A 9575-nucleotide genomic window follows, 5' to 3' on the forward strand; every position below is an offset into this window, starting at 1 on the left:
AGGACACAGGATCTCCCGCACCTTGGTGCACCAGTACTTATAACTCCGTGGAAACAGCACACAGCCAAAAGCATAGTTACATGCATTTCAGAAATGATTAAAAACCTCCTTTTCTTGGTCAAAAATTTTCGCAACACCAGCTCGACCAGGAGGGAAAGACACCACAGCTCGCTGCTGTAGCTCATATTGAATGCAATAGAGCGCAAGCAATGCATGTATTGGCGACGGTAACAAGTGCAGTACTACAGAAGCATACGTTTGCCTGTCAAGCAGTTTTTTGCCGTTTTAAGCACATATTTTATACCTCTATTCATCAAAGTTGTCATTTATCTCCACGGGATGCTTCTACTAGTACCTTCACATATATGACTTAAAGGTAGCACTGAAAGCCCAAGAACAAAGTGCTTCCACGTCGAATAATCATTCAGCATTTACGAACAAAACAGCATGTGTAGCTGTGCATGCTGTTCAATATGTAAGCATGCACTATTTTCTGAAATATACGTATGCTCCATTTACTGACAGTGACCTGCTTATACCCAATAACTTAGTGTATTTTTCACCATGTGCTTGCATTGAATATTCTACAGGCATTGTAAGTTAAGCTACCAGAATAACAATCAGCTAGTCTAAGGTTACCTAATTGAACAAAATCATTGTAAAATTTGTGACGAAATGTAGAAGTATTTATTTCATTCAAGAGAAATGGTTACATAATAATGTTTGCACATTTTAAAAGTAAAAAGGAAGATGAGTAAAACCATACCAATACAAAGACATAAGCACCGAATAATGGCACAGGCTTGCTCAATTAAATTTTAAGCAGAACAGTTTTTTTAAATAACCTCACTACAAACTATCACATGTTTTCATTTAAAAAGCACTGCATCTTATTATAAAGCACAAAAATAACCGGTCACATAAGTAAGAACAAGTCTGAGTGTGTCTTTAACACAAGGATAAAAAGTTGGGCAAGTTGGTACAGTAACCCGATATTGGATTGTAGCCCGAAGTGACACGGACACAGACTAGAAGCAGACAGGATGAGCGCTAACTCTCAACTAAATTTTTATTGAAACGAATATATATATATATATGTGTGTGTGTGTGTGTGTGTGTGTGTGTGTGTGTGACTGCGAAAAACCGCAGCACATGTAAATGAATATTGAATACATAGTAATAACATGACGACGACAAACAAAAGCTATCAGCCATCAACTGCGTGGCAAATCTGAGTGCAAGCTATTCTCTTATCAAGTATACCTGTAGGCATTGCGACCAATGTGCTCCCAAGATGTATGAGGCATTAGTCATTGCAGAGTTGTAAGGACATGACAATCCTAGGATGATTATGTTCTTGAGGCTTTTTTCCCCACTTTCCATCTTTTGAAACATGTATACTTTAGTCTTGAAAACAAAAATGCTACAACTGGCGTGTGATAAGTTTTGCATCTTATTTCCTAGCAGCTCACTGAAAAGAGCCACGATGACAAGTTTAAATGCTGTTACCTCATCAGACATTCAAATTTCTTAAACACAAACAAAACCAGATAGGCATTAGAGTGAGCATCACTTAAATACATTACACTGGTTTAAAGTTACTGCACCACTTTGGGCCAGGTAAAAACGTTAGAAACATCAAAAATGTTAAGATTCTACGGCCAACCATGAAAACTAAATAAAAAAAATCATTAAGCTGTCTTAAACGGGTACAGGAGCTTTACAACTGGCCATCTTGGTGATGGACACGCAGATAGATGAGCAGCCATTCCACTGAGACGAGAATGTTGAGGGCTTCGCATGGAAGTCTGCGAGACACTGCAGAGTAGTTCTTGGTCCACATGAAGGAGGTTGCTTGCATACACGTCTGGGCCACCATACTGAATGCAGTGTTACCGGAACCTTTTCCCCCTGCATTGTGGTAAAAAAGCATGGTTAAGTTTATACGATATTTAATATGCAAAAAAAGAGGTGAGGCATGCAGACAGGACACGAGAGTAGAGAAGTGAACACGAACGCGAAAAACATGAAAATTTTCATGAAATTGTTTTATTAGATAAAATTTTTATACTGTGTGTCATTCATTATGAGGGTTCATAACCGCAACACATTTATTATATAAGCAGGTAGAATTATCAGCTTGGTCAGTTTGTACAAGCTCGTTTGAGGCAAGAAATCGAGTTTCACAAACACAACCTCAACATTCTTGATTGAAAAAGGAACACCTCAGATGACATGCAGTCCTGTGAGTGGGAATTGCACAGTTCAAGAAAAACACATTAGAACTCACAGACCGATCCTGAAAAGGAATAAGCACCTGCTACTGCAAAAAGCGAATTAATTGGTAGGTTTTAGTAGCACAAGGGCATCTTTGGCCAATGAGCGCCAAGTATATATTGCAAAAGATAATGTTAGTGCATCTTTACAAAGCAAATATATAAAGATGACTAATGCCTCTCTGCACTAGTTGCTTTGCTCTAGCGTGAAGTCATTTTAATGCATGCACACGTACGTACACATGCTACACCCAAGTGTAACAGCTGCAGAATTAAAATTGGGCAGCAACAAAGTCGCAACCTTTAACCATTGATCACAAGCTGTACTAGTGACTGGAGGTAGTACCAATATCGCCAATGACTAGTTGCACTCTTTCTGCCCGACGTTATGCTCCTCTTGTTGTCAAAGATGAGTTACAGTCGGCATTGAGGGAAAGCTGCCCTCAAGAGCAGCTCTTATTTTTGTGTTATTTCTAACCAGAGACCAATGAAGTAATATATTTTTAGAAAGAGAATGACACCGAAAATTGAGTACGTAAAACATTTGGTACATTTTCCGGAATTAAGTTGGGGGTTAACAGCTAAAGCGGCAATCCAGACACTAGAACATGTTTTGACATGTTTGCTACCAGTGAATGCTGGAAAATATGTTGGCATTCTGTAGTTTTGTCCAACAATGCAAAAGGGATTCTTAATAACTGAGGAAATAAATGGAAAAGTATCATGAAGTATATTTCGTGAATGTAATGCAGAATCACTCAACTTCTGTTGCTATATAATCTCCACTTGATTAACCCGCACTTTCTGAACTAGTTCAGCAGGTACTGCATTTCACTACTCATTCCACCAGTTCAACGTGGTAGCAACTGCACGTTGTGATTTGTTTTACTTAGTGCAGGCTATGTACATGGCGAGTTCACAGCATTCCCTGCACTCGGCCGAAAGGCAGTGCATGTTTACGCAGCAGGTGTGGTGCCGCTTCTGCACGAGCGAGGCGCAGAAATCAGAGTTTCGTACAATAATTACTAGAGGGAACTCTGACGTTAGTGTCCACAGGAGATCAAACAAGAACGGCTGTACCAGCATGGAAATTATGGGAAGTACATGGATTTGCCTAAACTTCGTCTGTTTGGCTTCAAACGGCTTTGTGACTTTGTATTCTAGTCATTTTCAACAATATACTGTGTAATAAATAAATAAACATTAAAATCGTCCGACGACAGGATTCAAACACAGGAACTAAGTCTGATATTGAAACCATTAAGCGACGGAGGCATGTAACGACAAGCGAGTGCAACGCCCTGATGAATTTATCGCGGGCATATTAGTGCCTTGAGACGCTTGGTGCACTTCGATTTGGCTACCTGGACAAGCTCAATCGTTGCAATTAATAGCAATTCTGCGTGTTGGCGCCGTCTTCTGCACTTCGAAGAGTATAGACTGCGCTGAAATTTACGACAATAAGATTTATATAGCGTATAATATACGAACCCACAAGAACGTCTGAATTCACAAGCACGAATATCAGACAAATCCATGTGCTTCCCATCATTCCCATGGTGGTACGACTGCAGCGCCAGAGTTCCCTCTAGTAATTACTGTAAGAAACTCTATGGCAGAAATAACCGAAGTGCCTCGCATTTTGTTCTGGAGTAATAAACTAAGTTTTGCTGGTCCCACAAATCTTACTGGTCATTAATTCCAAGTTTTAGTGCAGTCACATGTCTAGTAGGCAATTGTATTTTGCATAAACATTGCAAAGCCAACTGTGATGAAAGTTCACTCTGGTAAATTGTTTATGATCGAGTAGCATATACTACTGAAGCAATCTCTGGAAGGCAAGTGAAGTAATTTTCTTATTAGCAGCCTTTAAACAGCATTCGAGCATATGACACATGCACGTCAGATATGCAGATAATATTTCCTTGACTAAGCAAGAAGCGATGCTTCATGTTCCACGAGGCTACTTCTATCAAAGCAGTATTGGTGCTCTCTAAAAACAATGCCAATGCAGATGATCCAAATATTTTTCAGGGGCAACAGCTATGCCTGAAATCATGCTAGATTAGTTTTTTTAAACACATGCTCAGACCATGTAAGAAGTGCTTCTTAAAATCCTCCTATTTATTAGACTAGTCATATATCTGTACACAAAGGCTACTAATTAGGTCCCATGCTATATCATCTTAACAAAAACTTCACTTAATAATACACATGCTGTGATAAGATTTGAGACCACATTGAGATGCTGAACAAGGTGAATTCATTATTTTTAAAATGAAGCTCCTGTTCTTCCAAACGAGAAGAACGGATACTGAGGGTCAAAATTTTTCTGAATCACAGCTGGAAGATGCCAGGGAAGGCACGTGGAAACTTATTTGTAATTTTCTATTTAAATGTAGAAATGATAAAAGGAAATGAAAATGGTAAAAAAAACAGGCATGGGGGGAGAACGAACCTACAGCCTTTGCATTAGGCATGCGATGCACTAACCACTGTGCCACCGAGGCAGCATTCAACCGTCCACAATGGCCCCTCAGATTGTCGACGCTCGAACACGGCCGTAGTACCACAGTGGTTAGTATATCACATGCGTAATGTGAAGGTTATGGGTCCGTTCCCCACCAAGAGGTGGATATCTTTTAATCCACTTTCACTTACCTAGAATTCATCATTTCTATACTTCATATAAAAAACTTAAAACATGTTCCTCTATGCTTTCCTTGGCCTCATTATCTGCTGGCTTCTTCGAGTTCTGTTACTTCCAACACTTATACATATTCTAATCTGGTAAGTAAACAGTTCTGTATGTTGCTGGAATGCAATATGAAACATTATTGCAGGGCCGTGTTATGTGGAATGCGTTACATTGCCCAGGCAAGGTGTATTTATGTCAATCTGAAAAAAAAAACAATTCCCACTCTAGGCAGAAATGCTGTGTACTGCTGTGTGCAACAGGGTTTAACGAAAAGAACTTGTTCAGAAATAAAGCCACCAAACAACTAGGAAATATGTAAACTAGATGAAAATTTGTGCAGTTGCATGTTAAAAATTTAGCACAGCAACAGATGTATACATAATGAAGGAAGCGCGAGGATGGTTTATTTTGGACACACGGGTCAATATACTTGAAAGATGCATATGAGCTTACATGTGGAGAAATATTGTTTATGTAGCAGCTAAACTACGAACAGGCCTAGAACACACTGATGCAAGGTGTCGAGCATGTAAATCTTATCATGCCCTTAAGTGAAAGAAACATGGCTGTTTCTCATGATTTGCTACATATGGCTGGCTCACACAACTTAGCCACTTCTATATATGCCTTGTAATTACCAGGTGGTCTGTATGACATGTGCAAGCTTTAAATATGTACAAGTGCCACGTAGCTGGACAGCACCAAGGCAATGTCGTTTGCCATCGTTTTGAGGAAGTGAAACCAATTCTTACATTTCTTCTAATTAGTTAATTAGTTAGTAACGATTACTTAACTGCTCAAATATTATATTCAAAGCAAAATTGTCAGTGCGAAAATTGTAGAGCATCGTGAAAAATTCCCAATCCAGCTTTCTACTGCTCAATAGGTGCAACAAATTTTTCTTTCAAGCTAGAAAGAAGCCAGTGAACACATGCAAGAAGTGCCGTGCAACTAACTGCTCGTGCACCTGAACACCATTTGGCTCCTCCTTTCATGCTTGAAAAAAACTTTTTGAAAAGAATATTTTAGAAATTGATTAATTATTATTGACTATGTTTTAGGCAAAATGCATGAAATAGTGTGACTGCCACCGCCATTTTCGGCGACATGAATTGACTCCATTTTCATGTCCAAATCCAGCTATACATGGTGCGTGTTTTGAGCTGGTTCTGTAATTTAGGCTGGTTTTGACTAATTGAAGCTTCGCACTTTAATAATGGAGTCAGGTTAAAAAGAAATTGGTACATAAACGGCCACTGACAGTACTACATACTCCTTTAACTTAGTGCAAAGTGCTTGTGAGCCAAGAAGTTGGTAGTTCTAAGCAGTATTTCTCATTTTGACCTGGTGTAATAGCCCACTTACTATGATGCCATGCTGCTCAGTCATGCTGGTCCCAGCTTCAATCTAGGCCATGGCAGCTGCCCTCCAATGAGGGTAAAATGCAATACCGCTTATGCACTTAGATTCAGGTGTACATTAAAGAAGCCAGGTTACCAAAACTTTAGGTTTTGGGATGTAAAAGCCCATAATTTAATTTTAAAATCTAAAAGTGCTTTATTAGGAGCAGGGGCATCATTTTGAGCTTTTACTGCACTGCCATGGCACCAAGAAGCTCCAAGTAAATAAAAACAATTTCTTAGACAATGTACATATCTTGCAAACATTTACAAACACTTCTCTGCATGCACCTCCGTTGCTGTTATATTTAGATCCGTATGCCAAGGCGGGCTATGATGTTAGAACATGTTTCAAATTTTTTTTACCGCTTTAAAGTTGTTGGTTATTTTGCATCTCACTGTGTGTCGAACGCACATTTCAGTGCATCAATTTCTTCAGAAAGTGCACTCCTCTTTATTTATTTGTGCATGCAAAAAGGGTTCAGAACTGCTTTCTGAAGGTCTGTATAACAAGCAAAAAACAATTCTATGTAGGCTGCACAAAGAGAAAGGATTGGTTTGTAAATATGTTATTTAGTTCTTAAAAAAAGAGGCAGCTGTCAGTATTCTGTTCCAAAGGAAAAATTGCCCCTACCTGGCTCTGCTTCATTTTCCAATGTTGATGGTCCATTCGGGGGCACTCAACTGATAGGCTGCACTTTGGCGATGTCGGGTGTGCTGTCGCCAGGCCCAAGGTCGATCGACATCCTCACCAAAAGTAGAGTCCAAACGCTATAAAAGAAATATCTCATCATTTCGCTATCAGTTTTGTCATCTTGCGTGTTTCACACACAGCCGTCAGTGAAATATTTCGTCACTTGGATACTGAAAGAAATTCAAGCATTTTCTGGCAGCCAAGCTGATGATGGTGATGTGTGGTGTTTTATGGCGCAAGGGCCAGGTTTGGCCAAAGAGCGCCATGACAAGTGGTAATGTTGACGATGTATTATGGAAGATGTGACTTTGCTGTAAACTGGCCTAAAAATTGTCGATGTGAAGTGCGTAAAATCTACGTGCTATAACATTATGGCGATGACTAATGACAAATACTATTAACATTAAAATACATCGTGGAAGAATGATGCAAAATAGAAAATATATAGGATGGTAAAATTACTTGGAGCACTGCTGCCTCGCGGGAGCCCTTGAAACACAAGGGCCTAGAGGCATGTGCTATACGAAAGAGCTATCACAGCGGCATCCTCTGAAGAGAAGGTGGCAGCCAAGCTGAATACACAGTAAATGGAGAACATTAAAGAGCAGATGCAGTTGTCACATTAGATTGATCAAGTACAGCAGAAATGGAAAATAAATCAGTGATACTGTGTCTGTTGGCTTTGAATGCAAGAAACGTAAAAACAGGGCCTTGCAGCCACGCCACTTTGAATTTCCCGCGTTTGCTACACCTCACAAGTTTGGCATCGTCCGGTACTCGGGGATAGTAACCGCTTAAAATCAAGATGAACGAGCGTCAGCATAAATGAACAGGATACTTAACCGGGCAATATAGGCGCATAAAACAACTCACGTAGCGAAGCTACTGTCAATTACCCGATGACGCATCTGGGGGCGGTGCAGTTTGGGCGAACAATTCAAAAAGGAATGCGAGTTTCACTTGTTTCACGCCTACTAAGCTAACACAGAATTTGAGTTTCTTACTAAACTATACTGGATATTTACGCTCCGAATGAAACGCTGGAAATTTTGTTACCTCACATTGCATACGTATGAGTGAGGAAATTGCTTTTATTGTGTTCTACCCAGACGGCACGCAGCAGCTACCACTCTCATGCAACAAAAGCATGAAAGTGGTACTCGTGACACCGAAAACAAACATATACAGCGCCAACGTTACGCCCCTTAGAGTTGGAACTAAGCACGATCAAGCCATTTAGTTTTCTAGCTTTCATAACGCCATAAACACGACCAAACATCGAGCGAAAAAACTCTGCTCTCGAAAATTATTACCGCTTCCATTTATACACCTATCGCTGCCACAAGCAAACGTCAATGGGCTAGCTATCCACAAGCCGCAGATTAGACTGACAGCAACATATTACGGTAACGTAAAACAATTTCCACGCTGACTTAGCAGCCGCGGTGTGCTCTAAGTGCCAAAGTTCTCGTTTGCCGCTCGAAATTCACACCATGATCACGGGCACTGCATCTTTCACATGAAATATTGCACGCTTTGCTCCGGAGCTCAATAGGAGGGCGAAACGCATTTGCACGTACCTGAAATCCGCATGCCGGAAACCCGTCGACGCTTCCGAGAGCGGGGCGCACAGCCATACACCCGTACGGCGGCTTGACTTGGACGTGAGGCACTTCTATCAAACATTTCACATGCGACATGTTTCACACCGATTGCGCGAGCACCAGAAAATGACGCAGGCCGCATTGCGACGCCGAGCAGACGTGCAAACACCGATGAGCTGTGTGCGCGGATTCCAGAGAACAAAACCATACAAAACGTTAGGCGCGAGAAGATGGCGGCTCTCGTTGCGGAGACGACGCGGACGAAGCAATGACGCGCGAATGAATGTTGCCAACAGTTGGTTCCGCGTTATGCCGGCGGTGGTGGCTTTAGTGGCGTGTGTTACGGCTGTCTAATTTTTTATTTCTTTTCCCCAAGCAGTATAGCTAAGATCAGTTCTTTGTTTGAATTTTTAGTTGTGTCGTTTGGCATTATCTTTGTCTTTTTATGCTATTAAGCTGCCAATTATGGCCTCTCAGGTTCGCGCGCGCCAGCTTCGCGCGCAAATCTCAGAGGCCATAAGACAACTCGTTAGAAAATGCCGTTATTGTCGTTGTTAACGCTTCATCATCCTTTCTTCAACTGAGATAGAAAGGTAGTGTCCCTTTTCCTGGGGTTGGGAGGGGGCGATCAAGACGGCATCGCTCAGCGGGGGGTGGGGGAGTAGGTTGGTGTTGGTTCTTATCGCGAAATTCGCGAACCCTGCGATTTTTTTTTATAACGTAAGCATTTCTATACTTCCCCAACAAGAAAAACCATCCGTCCGTCAGTCCGTACCGCACGATATCTTTCAATATAGAACCCGCAGCAGCGAGTGAATTCACCTTCGTGCTAGCTCTCGCTTCAAGGCTTCAACGCGACCGAAGCGGCGAGAACACTGCGCTCACGAAGCTTTCAGCGTATGC

The 9575-nt window shown here is 41.2% G+C and overlaps 1 long non-coding RNA gene across 1 annotated transcript; it reads right to left on the reverse strand.

Annotated features, from left to right (window-relative positions):
• Positions 1 to 1151: 1151 nt before the first annotated feature.
• LOC135903257 (uncharacterized) lies at positions 1152 to 8763 on the reverse strand. Its single transcript, XR_010564769.2, has 3 exons — positions 8649 to 8763; positions 7009 to 7145; positions 1152 to 1911 (listed from the first exon to the last, which is right to left on the reverse strand). It is a non-coding gene; the product is annotated as an uncharacterized lncRNA (long non-coding RNA).
• Between the last annotated feature and the right edge of the window lie 812 nt (positions 8764 to 9575).

The sequence above is a fragment of the Dermacentor albipictus genome, chromosome 2 (assembly GCF_038994185.2).
Source record: "Dermacentor albipictus isolate Rhodes 1998 colony chromosome 2, USDA_Dalb.pri_finalv2, whole genome shotgun sequence".
Classification (NCBI taxonomy): domain Eukaryota; kingdom Metazoa; phylum Arthropoda; class Arachnida; order Ixodida; family Ixodidae; genus Dermacentor; species Dermacentor albipictus.